The sequence below is a fragment of the Xenopus laevis genome, chromosome 4S (genome assembly GCF_017654675.1).
Source record: "Xenopus laevis strain J_2021 chromosome 4S, Xenopus_laevis_v10.1, whole genome shotgun sequence".
Lineage (NCBI taxonomy): Eukaryota > Metazoa > Chordata > Amphibia > Anura > Pipidae > Xenopus > Xenopus laevis.
In genome coordinates this window covers 27273548-27282736 of record NC_054378.1, presented here as the reverse complement: position 1 = coordinate 27282736, position 9189 = coordinate 27273548, and the positions used below count along the sequence as shown (strand labels likewise).

Genomic DNA, 9189 nt, shown 5'->3' with positions numbered 1-9189 from the left:
GAATCCATAATTTTGGATTCGGCCGAACCCCCGAATCCTTCGTGAAAGATTCAGCCTAATGGCAAACTGAATCCAAATCCTAATTTGCATATGCAAATTAGTGGTGGGAAGGTGAAAACATTTTTTACTTCAAAAAAGTCATGCGATTTCCCTCCTTGTATATGCAAGTTAGGATTCAGATTCGGTTCGCCAGGCAGAAGGATTTGGCCCAATCCGGCTGAAAAAGGCCGAATCCTGGATTCAGTGCATCCCTAGTTTCTTTATCAGCAACATTACAACATTGTTTTTATAAATGATGCCCACATATATTTATGAAGACAAAAGAATAAACTTGTGCAAAATCCTCATATTCACTAGTATAAATCTAATTTAATACCTACCACTCCTGAAGTTCTGGAGAGGGGATGAGCAACGTCCTTGCCACCAATTGGAATCAGCCTTGTTTATGATCTGAAGTATATATCCAGTATGAAATGACAAGCCAGACTCACGGCATGGTATCAGTGTATCAGAGAGAGGGTTGCAGTGCTCGTACATACATCTGAGAAAAATGTAACAAAATTAAGATGTCAATGCTAACACAATGGAGTTTAATCATACTAGTGGCATGTAAATTACCCCCCTCCACACACCCACACCCCCACACTTGCACCTTTTAAGATATAGGTATTATAATGGAAGTTTAACGAATAGGATAATGGTAACCCAGATAAGTATTGGTGCCCTGGTGTATGTACTTAAAGGCAGAGCGTAAGAACACTTTCCAAGTATCTACCCTTTTACATGTTTAAATGCTGTATAATGATGCCATAGAAAAACGTCTATTGAGTTACATGAATACAAAAGTTTTTACTACAAACTACCTGAAGTGGTTTGTGGTGACACTTTTAAAACAATGGTCCCTTTGCTTTCTTTCTAAAAAAAGGAAAAAAATATAATCAGCTTGTAGCATCACATAGATCACCAATGTTCAACCCAGGCATACATACCATACATTTAACGACTTAACTTTCTCTTCATGGTTATTTCCATATGCCAAACAAAGTCATTCCACATTAAAACATTTTAACCTGCCAAAACACACATCATTCATACCCATACACTCACCTCTGAATAGCATAATCAAGTCATGTTTAAACCTTACCAGAACACTTTGCAGATGATCCACAGTTGATCGGACACTTTTCCCCTTGGTCTCCAACATGAAGTGAACCTACAAGAGAGTAGTTTAGAAGTAGCATTTTAGGGGATGTACAGATAGAGGTACATATACAGATGCAGCCAGCAGGGATTGTCCGTCTGGCGCGCTGTAACAGACCAAATTGAATGCGCTAGTCGCGTTGACTGCAGAGAAACACGATGTCCCGACGTTTAGAATAGATTGACTATAAATGAAAATAGGCGCAATTCCAGTTACAACCACGCCTGGACCGGTTTTGTTTTTAACCTCCGTGACTGCTGCCCAAATCCCCCGTGTTGATCAGATACCAAATTTATTAGAACAAAAGCAGACAGCAAATGTATTGATTTTTTGGAGGGCACTCAGCAAGATCACTGGAAGTAAATGATAAAAGGCAGTGATCTTAGTTCTAGGCTTTGGTATCTTCGTAGAACTGCATCAAACACTCCCCCTCCCAGAAAAAAAAAAGCATACATTTATTTAAGTTTTTATAAAATCTTAAAATGGTTTTTGGAGCAAAAAGTCATGGGTTCAACTCCTGCATGTTACTTTTTTTTTTTCTGATAATTCACAATCATGTTTTTATTCAATCATGTTTTTATTTAATAAAGTATACTATAAAACATATAAAATTGCATTTTTTTTACCTTTTGTCCATCTGTGACGCCCCAAGGCCTCGCGGTCCTAACGCCCACAGATCACGATGATCACACTCACCCCCCCCCCCGCGTTGGCGCAGGCACCTTAGCGCAGGGGAACACTGCATTGCCAATACAGCTGGACGGCATGCCACCCCTACAAACTCATCACCCTAGGCCCTGGCCTTTGTGTCCTCGCCACAAATCCAGGCCTGGGTACTGGGTTTTACAATGGAAAACTTTTGCTTCAAATGTGCTATCAAACTTTTTTATTGGTAATTTTAAAATGCTACTTTATTATAGTATGATAATAATTCAATAATTCAAATTCAATAATTTAATGTAACTGTAGCTCAATAATAATAATGTAAAGTAGCGACAGCATTTGCTGCACTCAGGGCCGGGCCAGCCCCAACAGGCGCCCTAGGCAACTTCTCCAGGCTGGCGCTGACTGAGCGCGAGCATGCGTGAACTGGTACTTTTGTGTGCATGCGCAAATTAATGCTCGCGTGCATAACCATGAGTGGAATCACAAAATGGCGTGTGCACATGCACTGAAGCGGGAATTGCCATACGCGCATGCGGAAATACAAGGGGAGAGATGCAACCGGACATGGGGTAGGCGACAGAGCAGGTACATGCCTGGCGCCCCCCAGCTTTGTGCCCTAGGCACGTGCTTACTCTGCCTACCCCTAGTTCCAGCCCTGGCTGCACTGATCTTTGCAATTAGAGTCACAGGGAATTTATTACTAAGGGGTCTTACTCACGAGCGTTTGAAGCTGCGCTCCACTGCTTCCGTTTTTCTGCGTTCAGCCGCAGGGGAGCGCAGGAATAGACGCATTACATTTTTCCAATGGGGCTGTACTCACACAGGCGCGTGTAGGCGCCGAACGCAGGTTGAGATGCAACTGCTGCATCCCCATTGGAAAAATGTAATGCGTCTATTCCTGCGCTCCCCTGCGGCTGAACGCAGAAAAACGGAATCGCAACTACAACCGCTCGTCAGTAAGAGCCCTAAAGGTAGACACTATAAGTTGCATGTTTTCAAACATGTGTGCAGGATTGAAAGGATACCACAGGGCGTACATCCTGCCTAAAAAAATGTAAAGGACTATTTTTGATGACATAAAGTGTGTAAAGTGCAATTTTGGGTTAGGGTTACCCATTGCATGATTACTGTGGACAAGGGCAGAGTTCAGTCTGACACAGTTGCACCTGATACATTAAAACAAGTACAATTTGTGCATATACTGTATGTATGCATATATATGTGTAGATGATAGCGAATCAGATGGGAGTTGCTGATTTGGGAAGGGGACTTGGTATAAATCAACACAGTTATGCACAAGTTGTGCCTTTGAAATTTGCCTAACCATTTAGAGAAGAACAGTGTGGTTTCCATAACAACATCTGACAGCAACTCACACTTGTAATACCGACATATCAAGGAGGGGGAGGGAAAAAAAGGTTTGCACGTGTGCATTAAGAAGGAAGTGACAATGCATGGGGTCATGGTTATAGGCTATCGACACACAGGCTGTTGTCTTTCTGCTTGCAAAAATTCAGAGGCTGACAATAACCTCTGATAACAGCCTGTGTGCCCATAGCCATGATGTATAACTAACTTTTCTTCTCCTTTAGGGTAAGGTCGCACTGAGCATTTCAGGGAGATTTAGTCGCATGACGACTTATCGCCTCGTCTCTGCAACGACCAATCTCCCCGAATGCCTTCCCTTACTCTTGCGCTGGCTAAAATGAAAAATCGCGGGGATAAACACACGCTCCGATTCGTTTTCCGAGTCGCCCGAAGTTTCCTCGTGAGGAAATCTCCTCGAAATGCTCAGTGTGACCTTACCCTTAACAGGCCTTCCCCCAACAAAAGGCCTCCTATATGTGTGAACACTTCAACATAAACAAACCCTTATGCTTTCTAAATGCAAATGAGCTGAAGGCATGTTAATGGCTAAACAATGCTCAGTGCGGCTTAGATAAAATCAGCTTCTAGATTTAATCACAGGAATACACAATTAAGGTAATTAAGGTCCAAACAATGAGGAAGGAATGGGGGTTGAGTATGCTACTCTACAGTCAAATGAATTTAGAAGGCTTTAAATTCTTTGAGCAGAGAATCCTAAAATCACTAAGGGCTCGTACAGACAAGCGGTTCTTCCTGCACTGCCCTGCATTTCAATTAAAAACACATGTAAGTGTTGAACGTAGGTGGAAGTCAATATACGGTGTTCCACGTGCGTCCGACACTTACATGTGTCATTATGCATCAAGAGCCGCTTGTCTGTACGAGCCTTAAGGCCTAGGACACAGATAGTGCCCTATGTTTTGTTACAGAAGTGCAGTTACATTGTGTATATAACAGCAAATTCATTAAGATATACTTAATGAAAAATCTTATGAGGGCTAGAGACCTGCACCTGATTACCCCCAATATGAACCACACCCCCACTCTATGGGGGACTGACACTGGGATACAAAAAAGCTGACCGGTCACATGGGATGAGGGAAAAATATGCTACATTTTGCAGTAATAACTTTCGAACACTAAAATACTACGTGTCCACAGGTGAACTTTAAATTAATGTCAGATGTATTGCAGGCCTGGAAATTTGTGTATTTTGGCAAAGGGGCTGCTGTAAGATGCCTATTATGCAAGAATGTGCTAAAAGCCTCAAAAAACGAGCAAGATATTCCACACCCCATTGGAAGACACATATCCACATAAAAAACCTGTCAACTTAAAACTATCAGGGTGCAATGGTTAGAGCCTAAATGCCGACTCTATGTCAAACTTTGCCATCAGAGCCCCTTCTCCATGCATCTTAACTATCTCAAAAGACTGGTACTGAACTGAACATTGCTCCTTGTCCAATGCATCATTTACTGATGCCCCTTCCGGATATGACAAGTGCTGAATCATCCTATATTTCCCTGGTTCTTTTTTGGGTACTATACCTAATGGTGACACTACCAAATCATTTATAGGCACTTCCTCAAATGGTCCCGCAATCCTCCCTTTGTAAAGTTTAGTAGGAGGTGGAACCTCTAAGACTGGTATCCTGAAACCTTCCGAAAAATCTTTTGCTAAAAATCCCGCTATATCCCTATCCGGATGAACCTGCAATGCCTCAATGAGCTTGCCCACTTGTATTGGCGTTTCCGCTCTTCTGCTGAGCTGCTCGAAAGGGCTGCCTATTCCCTTCCTTCTTTTTGTTACATTCACGTGGGACAATCCGCAGGCTGAACATGCATGTTTGAATTTACAAGAGTACCCCCTGCTACATCTCTTTTCGTTGTAAGCAAAGCAAACATTACTTGGTTTATACCCCACCGACCCTTTACTCATATTGTTAAAACCCCCTTGCTCCTTTGAAACCCATCTCGTCCATAAATCTATGTCCTTTTGCCCAAATTACAACACTTTGCTATTAACAATCTTCTTTCTAAATGCCCTGTCATAATCAGAGCAAGAAGTAACTTTTTAAAAAAAGATAGGTGTCCACTATTGTATCTATGTATTTTGCCACATTCAAACATTGCTCTGGTTTTCTTTCTAAATAAACACTTGCTGTACTGCTTCCCTTGTCAACTCATAAACATCTACAAATTTGCCCGTTTCAATTGCTTTTCTCAGTTTTCTAGGCAAATGAGCCGCTGTTTCTGTCAAAACACATGCATAAGTATCTGCGGCTCCCACAGGTACCACCAACTGTCCCCCCTCTTTTACAGTTACTACTGCTTTATCCTTTTTCTCCTTACCCTCCTTAAAATATTTCTTAATTAAAGCCAAAATCTTACCCCCTTCTGTTTCACTATTCGATGTATCAGATTCTGACAATGAAGAGATCCTGTGGAAACAAAAAACATGTAAGTAATGAGCTCCTGAACAAATTGCAACCCCTTAAAACCCTGCCTTCCACCAAAAATCCTCCTCCCCCAGCAGGCCCCTCTTTCTCCCGCCACTGCTAGCCCCCTTCCATTGTTCTCACCTGGGGGGGCTAACTGGGCAGGGTGGGGGAGGCTAAAAAATGCCACACCTTAGGGGAAAGGTGTGGGAATAAGGCCCTATGCGGGCCTTATTCCCCCAAGTGTTTGGGGAGCGGGCTGCTTCCAGGAGAAAAGCACAAGTTAATTTTGTTTGCTGGACTTATATTACCCAAGTGGGAAACTGTGGGACCTTTGGGAAAAGGACATTTTCATTTATCAGTACAGCTGGACTATTTTTGTTTACTGCCTTCCCAAAGGGTATGAACTGTTATGTTGGTGTTTAAGCTGCTGTGTTAAATAAATGCACACGTAAGATCACCTGGAAACCTGTGTACTGTCTACTGTCTGTGTGAAAGGAGTTGCTGGTGCTCAGGGCCGGGCCAAGGTAGTTTGGCAGCCTAGGCAGTTTGGCAGCCTAGGCAAGGGCTTCAATTAGCGCCCCCCATCCTGTATTACCATTTCCCACCTTACCATTACAGTTTTTTAATAAACAAACCTTACACCACATTAATGAAACTTTTAATTCGTATAAATATTGCCCCAAAATCTGTACCTGTGCCAGCCATAAATATTGCCACCAAATCTGTACCCAGAAGAAGAAAGCAAACAATTCAAAAATAGAAAAAAATAGAAAAAATGAAGGCCAATTGAACAGTTGCTTAGAATTAGCCATTCTGTAACATATGAAAAGTTAACTTAATGCTGAAGCTTCAGTTTTTCAAGTATAGTTTTTTAATTATTTGCCTTCCTTTTCATCAACTTTACAACTTGCAGAATAAATTGGTGTTTGTTGTCGGTCACAAACCCCAGCACCCAAAATCCATTAGTTTCTAAGGCAACAATTTTACTGTTCTTGTTATTTTTTATTATTCATCTTTCTATTCAGGCCTATTCTATTTATCCATCTGTCTGTCCTTTGCCTAGTTGCTAGCCAGTCAATAATATCTTTATTCTGCCTGTTCTAAATTGATTAAAGCAAACAACTGCTGAATGGCTACTATGGGTTAAACCCATTTAAAAAATTAGCTACACAAAAGTGATCCAATAATATAGGAAGTGCTGCATAAAGATTAAAGGAGTTGTTCACCTTTAAATTAACTTTTAGTATGTAGTAGAGAGTGATATTCGGAGACAATTTTCAACCAGTTTTAATTGTTTATTACTTGCGGTTTTTGAGTCATTTAGCTTTTTAGTCAACAGCTCTCCAGTTTACAATTTCAGCAATCTGGTTGCTAAGGTCCAAATTACCCTAGCAACCATGCATTGCTTTGAATAAGAGACTGGAATATGAATAGGAAAAGCCTGAATAGAAAGATGAGTAATAAAAAGTAGCAATAACAATACATGTGTAGCCTTAGAGAGCATTTGTTTTTAGATTAGTTAATTTACCCCATTTGAAAACTGGAAAGAGTCAGAAGAAGACAAATAATTAAAAACTGGGAACCTTCAGCATCAGTGTTTAAAGGAGCAGCAATTGCCACTGCCAGACTTCTAGCAGGTCTTGCCTTTGCAAATTGGCTCACACTCTTTTGCATGTTTAGGGCTAGTTCACACAAGGAGATTCAGGAGATTTTGTCACCTGGCGACTAATCGCCTCGTCTTCTGAGCGACAATCTCCCTGAACTGCCTCAGCGTGTTTTCCCATAGGCTATAATGAAAAGTCACCTGGGCTAATGCACACGTGGCGATGTGTTTTCCATAGTCGCGGAAGTTGCCTGTGTAAGGCAACTTGGGGCGACAATGGAAAACGCATTGCCGCATGTGCATTAGTGCAGGTGACTTTTCATTATAGCATATGGGAAAACGCTGAGGAATAGTGTAGTAATACCAGCTTGCACACCCTGGCTCTCTGTGTCGTGAAAGCTCAGTGAAGAAGGCTTCTGTATCCTCCAATACAGGTAAGTATAATAGATACAACCGGCACACGGGTCCAAAATCAAGCAGGGACAAGCCCTTGCTGCGTTTATTTGCAAAGTGCAAAGTTTCGGGGTAAACCCCTTTGTCAAGCATACAGACAAGTGTAGGACAAGGCTATTTAACAATTTAACACCACCCCTTGTGTAGCTAATTAACATAATTAATTTTAACCAATCACAGTCCAATTGACCAAATTCATTGCGAATGGTCGATTTAGTGTTACATGGTAATTTAAAACCAACCGATAAATGCAACCAAACCCCCATAACCCAAAAAAAAATAATAAAAAAAAATATCAAAAAGAGTCATTATAGTGTCCAAATTCAGTGCAGACATCACGCTGAGGCAGTTCGGGGAGATTGTCACTCAGAAGACGAGGTCGATTAGTCACCAGGCGACAAAATATCCCCGAATCTCCTCGTATGAACTAACCCTTAAACTAAATGTAAACTTAAAAATACGTTTTCCTAAAGAAGGAATATGTAATTATATGCATGGGTCAGATATACATCCAGTTGTTTTAAAGTTATCTGTAAATGTCATTTAAGCCGAAAATTCTGCATCAGTGTTTCTGACCATTGTACCAATTTAGCAGAAGCTAAAGCCTTAGGCAAAATTTTATTTTTTGGGAGCAGAAGCCCTTTAAAACAAAAGGTGTATGCAGTGTCGGACTGGCCCGGCGGGACACCGGGAAAAAACCCGGTGGGCCCCGACCCTCGTGGGCCCCCGCCGGGCCAGACCCCTTTACCAATATAAAAATTTTGAAAAAAAAAAGTTTTCGGCGATGCGTATCGGCCCTCGCGCATGCGCACCGAGAAGCGCCGCTCGCACATGCGCATGGCGGCGTTCGAGCGGCGCATACGCATAGTTGTGCCGAGTTCTGCGCGTCGCTGTAGGGGGGCGGGGGGCCCTGGACCAGCAGTCCCGGTGGGCCCCGGGCCCCCCAGTCCGACCCTGGGTGTATGTATATTCTCTAGGAAGCTAAGGATAGGGCAGGGTCACGATTTGCAGTGGTTACAAGTGCTTCTTACCTTTGGCAACCAAAAAAGCTGTTTTATACCACATGCGATATGCCTTTACTCAGTCTCCAACAACAACTGCAGTCTACACAAAATCATCTGCAATCCTGCTCCGTGGCTCCAGCACAGCCTGCCAATAAGCAACATTTTCCTGTCTCACGCCCACATGGAAATGTTTGGAGATGATTGGTGGACAGTGCCAGGGACTGATTTTCTAAACACCTATTGGACAATGGGAGGTGCTAACTGGTTTGAAACCAAGGTATTAGAAGCATTGGAAGGCACCAAGTCTGCTCCAGGGTGGGTGAGCGCTGCCTTCAGACATTTATCAGGCTAAAACAAACCCCAAAGGGGGTTGGGGCATGCAAATTTTATAAATTATGATGTATTTTAATAAAGGTCAACAAGCCAAGTGAACTAAAAAGTAAAAAATAAA

The 9189-nt window shown here is 42.2% G+C and overlaps 1 long non-coding RNA gene across 1 annotated transcript in view; it reads right to left on the bottom strand.

Moving 5' to 3' along the window:
• LOC108715350 overlaps nucleotides 1-8864 on the bottom strand; it is a 10678-nt gene extending 1814 nt beyond the window's left edge. The window contains exons 1-5 of the long non-coding RNA XR_001935496.2: nucleotides 8766-8864; nucleotides 5629-5678; nucleotides 1145-1213; nucleotides 864-915; nucleotides 381-541 (exon numbers count right to left, since the gene is read on the bottom strand). This is a non-coding gene — a long non-coding RNA (uncharacterized LOC108715350). The remainder of the gene's footprint in view (nucleotides 1-380; nucleotides 542-863; nucleotides 916-1144; nucleotides 1214-5628; nucleotides 5679-8765) is intronic.
• Between the last annotated feature and the right edge of the window lie 325 nt (nucleotides 8865-9189).